This window comes from Gopherus flavomarginatus, chromosome 1 (genome assembly GCF_025201925.1).
Source record: "Gopherus flavomarginatus isolate rGopFla2 chromosome 1, rGopFla2.mat.asm, whole genome shotgun sequence".
Lineage (NCBI taxonomy): Eukaryota > Metazoa > Chordata > Testudines > Testudinidae > Gopherus > Gopherus flavomarginatus.
This window is the reverse complement of record NC_066617.1, coordinates 371494515-371504398: the sequence shown is the minus strand read 5'-3', so window position 1 is coordinate 371504398 and position 9884 is coordinate 371494515. Positions and strand designations below refer to the sequence as shown.

Here is a 9884-nt window from a genome sequence, read left to right as displayed (position 1 = left end):
AAAAATCAGGTAAATTTTATTCACTAGATCACTGTACATATGATAAGGAAGTTCAGCATTGTAGTTGCTTTCTTTATCTTTGGCTTTCATAAAGCGTAGCTTTAGTTCGGCTAACACAGGGACTAATGGAAAGCCACCTTACATCAGAAAGCTGCATTATATTCTAGTAGTCTAGGAGTTATGGAAAAGCTGAGTGACAGGGTGTGTGGTGTTGGTGGCTGATGGGTGACAATGAAAGGTGATGGTGAGAGAGGAGGAGCTCAGCAACGGAGAGAACAGTGCTTGGAGATGGAGTGATAAGAGTTTAGGTGTGAGGAACTTCTCAGACTGTGAATGTCCACAATGCTGAGCTCAGCCAAACTGTGATAGAGCACCCTTGATAAATGAGGAGATGTACTTTCTCCCTCTTGTCACACAGGTTTGAAATCAGTGGCCCCAGGCAATCACATTCTGCAGATGTATTTACCCACTTTGTCACGAAGTTCTTTGGTATAAACCCCATAAACGATTGGGTTGAGCATGGGGGGAGTGACGAAATAGAGGTTGGCCATGATGATGTGAATGTGGGAAGCGATGCCCTGACTGAACCGGTGTATCAGAATGGAGAAGAGGCCAGGAGGATAAGACATCAGTATCACAAAGATGTGGGCTGTGCAGGTGCTGAAGGCTTTCTGGTGGGCTTTCTTGGAGGAGATTCTGAGGATGGCCCTGATGATCAGACCATAGGACAGGGCTATGAACGTCAGGTCTAATCCAATGACTACAAATGCCAACACCAAGCCCTACATCCTGTTTACTGTGATGTCCCCACACGACATCTTTGCCACAGCCATATGGTCACAGTATGTGTGGGGGATAATGCGATTGGCACAGAACGGCTGCCTGCTCAGGAGCAAGGGCGGGGGAAGCATGAAAAGAACAGCTCTTATCAAACCCACAAGCCCTAGCTTAGCTATTCGTGCATTGGTGAGGATGGTAGTGTATTTCAGAGGGTTACATATTGCAACATAGCGATCAAAGGCCATTGTGACAAGGATACCTGAGTGCATAATAGAAATCGCTTGAAAAAAGAACATTTGGGTGAGGCAGCCAGCCACTATAATATCTTTCACATTGAACCAAAATATCAACAGTGTCTTCGGCATGACACAGGTAGACATGCTAATATCTGTGAGTGCCAGCATACATAGCAGCAGGTACATTGGCTTGTGCAGAGTCTTCTCATTCCCTACAACACACAGAACCATGAAATTTCCCAACAAGCCAATAATGTAGAATGTAGCGAAAGGGATGGAAATCCAGACATGGGCAGCTTCCAGGTCAGGAATGCCCATTAGAATAAATGTTGACGGGCCAGAGGGGGTAAGGTTCAAAGCTGCCATGAGGTGGTTGATGTGTCCATCAGACTCAGAAATTCTCAAGGTGCCTGTGAAGAGAGAGAAGCACAGCAGGGGTGGGTGGGGTTTACACACTTTATAACAAATAGTACCGTAATTATTTTATACTTATTAACAATCAAGAAAGGGGGTTGAGCAGTGAGGTGGCAACATTTACACATGGCACCAGATTATGTAGGTCATAATCAAGTCCAGAGAAGCCCTCAGAGGGAGCTATCCAAGCCAGGTGAATGGGCAGCATGATGGCAAATGAACTTAGATGTCACTTGTGTGTGAGATTTCTCACTGGTGAGTCACAGTCACTGATTACCCCTCAGCCAAGGGAGCAGGTGTGATGGGAGGCACCTCACCCCCTGCAGAGGAAGAATTGTCATCTCAGAGGATGCAGGAGTCAGGGATGACTGGGGAGCTTGGAGAAGACACTGGTGCCCAGTGTGCTGTTGGAACCGGGACAGCCTGGGATGGGGAAGGAAAGTATGGACAGGAGGTCAGAGTGTTTTGGTCAATTTAAGCAGCTGAGGAGCAAACTGTGATGAGTTCCCCCCACAGTGATACCTGGATACCTGAAATTGAGGTTCCACTGAGTGCGATGACTCACTAGCCTGGGCTTCCTCTCTCAATGTGCTGCTGTGACATGCTGCAGACCAGCTCTGGGTTCTACACCTCCACCATCATTCACACAGGAATGGACACTCCTAGCCGCTGTTACATGAAGGCTCTCTGAACAGCCACTGCATGAACCAACAATAGAAAGTCTAGAGCCAAAATAACCATCATCTCCCCAGTGCAAGACCCCAGGTCTGTACCATCCTGCCCTGGTCCAAACTCCAACCAATATGAATGTGTTACCCGGTTCTCCTCTCTTCAATGAGTGGAGGACAATGCACACATGTGGTAGCCAACCTGAGATTTTTCCCGCAGACACTTCAGTTAAAGGCATATTGGACTTGAGTGAAAACATAAAACAAGTTTATTGACTAAAAAAGATAGATTTAACTAGGGCTGTCAGTTAATCACAGTTAACTCATGCGATTAGTTCAAAAAATTAATCATGATTAATTGTAGTTTTAATCATACTACTAAACAGTAGAATACCAATTGAAATGTATAAAATATTTCAGATGTTTTTCTACACATTCATATATATTGTATTTGGTATTGAAATTGAAATCTAAGTGTATATTATTTTATTACAAATATTTGCACTGTAAAAATGATAAACAAAAGTAATAGAATTTTGTTACATAACTGCATTCAGAAACCAAACAATGTAAAACTTCAGAGCCTGCAAGTCCACTCAGTCCTACTTCTTGTTCAGCCAATTGCTAAGACAAACAGGTTTGTTTACATTTACAGGAGAGAATGCTGCCGTCTTCTTGTTTACAATTTCACCAGAAAGTGAGAATAGGCATTTGCATGGCACTTTTGTAGCCAGCATTGCAAGGTATTTACGTGCTAGATATGCTAAATGTTTGTATGTCCCCTCATGCTTCAGCCACCATTTCAGAGGATATCTTCCATGCTGATGACGCTCGTTAAAAAAAGTGTTAATTAAATTTGTGACTGAACTCTTTGGGGGAGAATTGTACATCCCCTTCTCTGTTTTATCTGCATTCTGGAACATATTCCATGTTATAGCAGTCTTGGATGATGACCTAGCACATATTGTTCATTTTAAGAATGCTTTCATTGCAGATTTGAGAAAACTCAAAGAAGGCAGCAATGTGAGATTTCTTAAGATAGCTACAGCACTCAACCCAAGGTTTAAGAATATGACGTGCCTTCCAAAATCTGAGAGGGACGAGGTGTGGAGCATACTATCAAAACTCTTAAAAGGTCAACACTCTAATGTGGAAGCATGAAAGGACATGTGAATCTTTAGCGCATATAGCACTTAAATATCTTGTGATTCTGACTACAACAGCGCTGTGAGAATGCCTGTTCCTACTTGCAGGTAACGTAAACAAGAAGTGGGCAGCACTATATCCTGCAAATGTAAACAAACTTCTTTGTCTGAACGATTGGCTGAACAAGATATAGGACTGAATGGACTTGTAGGTGCTAAAGTTTTACATAGTTTTATTTTTGAATGCATTTTTTGTACATAAGTCTACATTTATAAATTCCAGTTTCATGATAAAAAATTTGCACTACAGTACCTGTACTAGGTGAATTGAAAAATACTATTTCTTTGTGTTTTTTTTACAGTGCAAATAAGTGTAATCAAAAATAAATACAAAGTACGAAGTGTACACTTCATATTCTGTGTTGTAATTGAAATCAATATATTTTAAAATCTAGAAAACATCCAAAATATTTAAATAAATGGAATTCTATTATTCTTTAACAGTGCAATTAATCTCGATATCTTTTTTTAATTGCGCGATCAATAACTATTATCTTTTTAATCACTTGATTGCCCTGTTTTTAGGTAACTATAAGAAATAGCAAACAGGTCAAAGTAGATTACCTAGCAAATAAAAAAAATGAAAACCAATCTTAACATACTAGTTAGATTGACTATGAATTAGCGAAAGCAACCAGGAGTCTAGTGGCACCTTAAAGACTTCCAGATTTATTTGGGCATAAGCTTTTGTGAGAAAAAAACCTCACTTCCTCAGATGCAGCTGGACTCCTTGCTGGTTTGTGGATACAGACTAACACAGCTACCACTGTGTTACTATGAATTAGCAGTTTATCACCCTGACTGATGATATATGCAATTTGGAAGAATGCCAAGGCACAAGCTCCAGGTGCTTTGCAGCTTGGGTTTCTCAGGTTTCCATACACAGGCTAGCTTTAGAGTATGGCGAGAACCCTTTGTTTCAAAACTTGGTTCCGAGACCAGTTTGTTAGAAAAGTACAGGCTCTCCAAGATGGAATCCAGAGTTATGTGGCCTGGTCACATGCCCTTGTAGTGTCATAGCATCCATTACTTTTAAGCAATGCTGTAAGTCTGTCACATATTTCACAGAATTCACAGATTCCATGATTTTCTGGGACATCCATGAATTCTGATGCCAGCAGGCGTGACAGACCCCAGGGCCAGCAGAGCAGCTCAGGTAGCACTGGGGCCAAGTATATCATCCCGTTCCCCTGGCAATAGTGGCCATCCTGCACCAGCACCTGCCAACAGCAGTGAAGAGGTCCCAGGCTGCCTCCTGCCAGGAGTGGTTGCTGTGGTCCAGGCCACACCACCCTCCAAGCACCAGCGGGAGCCCCAGAGGGGCCCCCCAGCACCAGCGGGCACCTCAAAGGCCCCTCTCCAGAGTAGCAGCTGTGCCCCTGGAGCCCCCCAGAACACCAAAGATTTAGTCAGGGGCATCTAGTACAAGCCATGGACAGATCACGGGGCTGTGAATTTTGGCTTATTGCCCATGACCTGTTCATGACTTTTACTAAAAAAGCCCCTGACTAAATCTTAGCCTTACGTACAGGCTGTCTGGAGCATTTTCAGGAAGCCTCACCAGGTTGGAGATCAGTTTTTCTCACAGCCTTTTTTTTTCCCAATGGCTCATTGCCTTGAATAGGCCCTTCCCAACCAGCTATCTGGATTGAAAGCATCTTGCCTATTGGGTGTTACGCAGGTGTAACTAGAGATACGTAGTTGTAGTGGTCGGGTTCCTCCTCCTCTGAGTCCGTGGAAGACCAGTCCGCCTCACTGCCTCTGGGCATCACCTGTTGTGGGGAATTAGCAGTGCAGCAAGTCTCTAGCTCAGGCCTGTAGTCAAGGGGGCCAGCAACAAACACTGTTAAATAGCCCAGGCCCTCAGGCAGAGCGAGGCCACAGGAGTCAAGGGGTCTGGCCTGAGGTCAGGGCTGAGCTGCAAAGGAAGTTAGGTAACTCAGGCCCTCAGGCAGGATGGGGCAATGGGTCTATAGCTCGGGTCCATGTCCAGGGCTGAGCAGCAACACAGGGAATGCCGGCCCTTAATCAGGGCAGGGCAACAAAGGCCTCTGGCTCGGGCCTCTGGTCAGGACCGAGGAGCAAGGGGTTTAGGCATCCTAGCTCTGGTGGATGGCCGACAAACACTGGCTCCTTGTCTTAGAGAGGGGAGACTGCCACCCCAGTGGCAGTGGTGGTGCAGGCCCACCCACTCCACTGTGCCCCGTCCCAGGGCCCTAAGAGTGGCAGTGGGGATTTGCCACTGGGTCAGCAGGGATCCTGACCACAACACACTGATGTAAATGCAGGCTGTGCCACAGCCAGACTAGGGTCAGTTCCCCCTGCACCACTTCGTAACTCCCCCACCCTGGGGTGCGCCTGATGCTGTAGAGGTTTGTCCAGGTCGCCAGGGTAGAAGGCCTGTGGTGGTCCTGGCAACTGTGGTAGCCCTGGCAACTCCTCTGTGGTCAGAATATGAGTTCTCAGATCCTCAGTGTCCCAGCTCGCGAGCTTCCAGCCCCACCTTTTATACTGCCTGTCCCACTCACTGACTTTTCGTGAAAGGGGTGAGCATGGCCCGGCTCTGCCCATCTTGGCTCACGGAGGGGCTCCTCTCCTCCAGGTCCATGGGAGACCAGGTATAGAAATGGGATAATCATGTTCAGAAAATCATAAATTTTCCGATGACATCTTACATGACAATCTTGCCTAAAAACTATCAGAATTACACTATAATGATATCATAATAACATTATTGTGAAGAATATGGGTGCAGCGTCACACAAAGATCAATGGTTCTTTCCACCAGTGAAATGCCTGAAGTTACGTAACAAAAATAATTGGAAACTAAACTGAGTAAAGGTTGTGACACCCAGGCTGCAGTTCTGTGGCTTGCCAGGGCAAAGGGACCATGAGACCCACACAAACATACTTGGGGCCAGGAAAGATCCCAGCGCTAGCCTTGGACCAATAATCACAAAGAAAAAAAATAATTTCAGCAGCATTGCCCACCTGTTCATGTCCATGGTGCTCCCTGCCCCGCAGCCCCCAGTGCTGGCCACTTGTCCATGTAGATCCCCCACCCCCAGAATGTCTAACCCTGCCATACAGTGATACCCCTCACCTAGGAGCAAAACTAGTCCCCCCAGCAACAGCCACAGAAATATCTCCTCAGACTAGGCTAAACTCAGTGTCTGCCTGCACTGGGAAACAGCGGGAGATCAGACTGAACAGCCTTGCTGGGAGGAAGGGAACTCCAGCAGCAACAACTCAGCCTGTGTGGGGAAGGAGTAACTCTTCCTCAAAATGACAGAAAGCTTTAACATATTGCAGCCCATTAGAAACCCAGACACCCCTTCCTGAGGCTCCTTTTCCATGTTGGCAATTGCTGACATTGCCATGGGGTTGTGGTGGGGTTGCCCACTGGAAAAGGGATGGTTCGGGTGGGGGAAGGTGTCAGAGACAGTCTGCTACAGTGTGACTCACCCCCCACCCCAGGAGGCCTTGTTACACCTCTTTGGTCTGTGCATCAGGGAGGACGACCATTTCCCGTTTTGCCCAGTTTCAGAACTCTGTGCCACTACAATCTGGATACTGCATGTCCCCCCTGCACACACACACACACACTGCAATCCTGGTCATCCCCCAGCGAGATTTCCAACACTGCCTGGTTTCCTCTAAGCCAGAAACATGCTTCTATTTTTTCTGCCTTTTGATCGTTCTTGTGCTTTCCAGAATCAGAGATGCAGGGGCACGGAGAGAGCAGACCCTTCTCCCGCCCAGAAAAAAAAATGTTATCCTAATTGTTTTAAAGCTCTAAGCCTGTGAGTTTCCAATTTCAGCAACTCTACAGTGTGACATTCCCTTATGAATATGATGAACATGGGGGTGTAGGGTGTTCCCCCGAGGTACAGAGTGTCACATACAATCAGTTCTTTTTGCTCCAAATTAGCTCACCTGTCCTCACTAGAGGCTCATGGCCAGTGTGAATCAGGTCATTTATTTAAGTCCCTACATGTGAATTTAAGGTGAACTCCTGGTCACGTTCAGAGTTTTGCCGTTGATCTCAGAGGGATGAAGACTGAATTCAGCTTTAGTGTTTAACTTTTGGCTCCGAGCTGTGAAAATCAGGGCTTCAGGACCTGCTACAGACAGCGCTATTCTGTGAGGTGCTGAAAGAGTCTGAAGGAAACCCCTCATTTATGTGTTGTTCTGAGACTAGTCATTAAAGATGGGGATTTTAAAACACAGGGAGACCAGTGTCAATCTGGAGTGACCCAGTGGAGCAGAATGTGAGAGGAAAATCTGGCCAGTGTGTGACCCATTCTTGTTGTGAACCCTGTGGTAACACAGACACCAGCAGCAGAGGCTTTGGCTGAACTTTGTAAAAGAGCAGAGAAGTTACTCAATTGGAAAAATTGAGCAAACCAGAGGAAAAATCACACAGCCCCCCAGGAAGAAAGCTACTGAGACATATAGAAGGACACAGTAAGAGACAAAGGACTGACCTTAAAAACAATTTTTTGTCTAAATTATTTCCAATACATTTGTAGTTCCAATTTTATCAGGTAAATCCCTTTGTGTTACTGACAATGCTAAACAGTTCAAGTCTCTGTCTTGGTGAATTCCTGCCCAGATGGTTCTTGATTTGAACCCTCAAACTCTTCCTGAGCCCTTACTACTACCTTTAATGCAGAAAGAGGCAACTCACCGAAATCTCACTTAGCCCAGAGAGGAAATCTCCATGCTGCAACAGGAAGGCAGAGCTCAGAGAAACAGCATATGAACCTCAGATATCTGACACTCAGCGTGCTGTCCAGCAACCTTTATGATTCCCCTGAATAGTCCCTGAGGACTTTCAGGTTGGCCAGGACTCCTAGACAATTCCCTCGGCTTTGTGAGCAGCAGGAAAAGCAGAAAATAGATCCTGCTGAACTACAGCTTGAGAACATCCCATGGGAATGAAATGATTTGCCAATTCCCAGGGCTCAGATTCTCAGGGGAAACTTAGTCTAGCAGACTGTTCAGCCTAACACCAGGGGATCAGATTGTCGGGGCAAACTGAGTCTCGCAATCTGGTCAGATTAGCAATTCATGATGACTTTTTTTCCCTATGTGTAATGTACTGCCATCTGCAGTGTGTGGGGGAATGCTGCCATAAGATACGGGGACAAAAACTATTTTCAATTGATCATAGCAGCGTACCTCTGTGTACCACACAGGTAGTTGTAATACACAGTCCATTAGCCTCTAAAAGTCACTGTCACTGTCCAGTTTGCAAATTAATTCCAATTCTGCAGTTTCTCGTTGGAGTCTGTTTTTGAAGTTTTTTGTTGGCGTATTCATGCGTCTGACAAAGTGGGTATTCATCCGGAAGAGCTCATGCTCCAACACGTCTGTTAGCCTATAAGGTGCCACAGAACTCTGTCGCTTTTTACAGATCCAGACTAACATGGCTACCCCTCTGACACTTGTTGGAGTATTGAGACTTTGAGGTCTGTAACTGAGTGACCAGGGAGGTTGAAGGGTTCTCCAACTGGATTTTGAACATTATAATTCTTGACGTCTGATTTGTGTCTATTTATTTATTTATTATTAAAATGGACACACTCCCCACTTCCCCCATGGCCCCTCCGCTGCCACTCACCAAGTCCCGTTGGGAGTTGGACATCTGAGTGTTGGATACAGGAACACATCTTGAGCTGTTTTCAGTTAAGCCTACAGTTTAGGGGATGTTGTTCAGACCTGGGTCTGGGTTTGTAGCAGGCTAGCGTGTCTGGCTCGAGCAGGCAAGGTTCTGGAGTCCCACACTGGCAGGAAAAATGGCTTAGAGGTAGTCCCAGCATATCTGTTGGCAGTTCCCAAGGGGCTTTTTGTGATCCAACCCGTCACACAGTGTATATACATAGCAGTGGGGTGATCTCGCAACATTTTTTGCTGTACTCCACTTACATGACCCTGCTGTGACAATGGCCCCATTATAACACTATGCTGCAACCGACAAGTTTGCAGTCCCTGATGCTTGTAAGAACTGCTTACTGTTGTGATAGATGGTGCCAGCATCCCCTCACTCAGAAAAATCAATAAATCCTAGTAATCGTTCCTATATTTCCAGATTTTCTGTGTATCTCACACAGACTGTGATTTCTTTTTGTTTAAAATTGCATGGTGTGTCAACAAGAACAGAACGAACCCATTCTTCTGAACGTGCTGAATGATTGTGCTTTTCACAATAGCAGCAGCAATTCGTTAAAGCTCATTCTGAGTTGAGTGGCTTGTGAGATTGAAAGAACCACTCTCCTTTTTTGTTTTGTTTTCTATTTTGCAAATGCTTCATCATACTTTCAAATCCAAATGCATAATTCCAGAAAGTTTTGACAGTTTCCTGGTGCTTCTTTCTCATCCTGCCCCTGCAATGCAAGTCCTTGGTTTGCCAGTTAATGCAGTACACTGGTGACCCTTGCAGCATAGTCTCTGTTTTCATGTAACACCATCTTGTGAGAATGTGACAACTGTGCCACTACAGAGCCCATTTCTTTTGACTGTTTGAAAAAATGCCGCCTTTCAGATCACTGCTTGTGTATGGCAGATGGTATCTGTTT

General features: G+C 45.4%; 1 pseudogene; it reads right to left on the bottom strand.

Moving 5' to 3' along the window:
- Nucleotides 1-443: 443 nt before the first annotated feature.
- LOC127056612 (olfactory receptor 52D1-like) lies at nt 444-1382 on the bottom strand (annotated as a pseudogene).
- Between the last annotated feature and the right edge of the window lie 8502 nt (nt 1383-9884).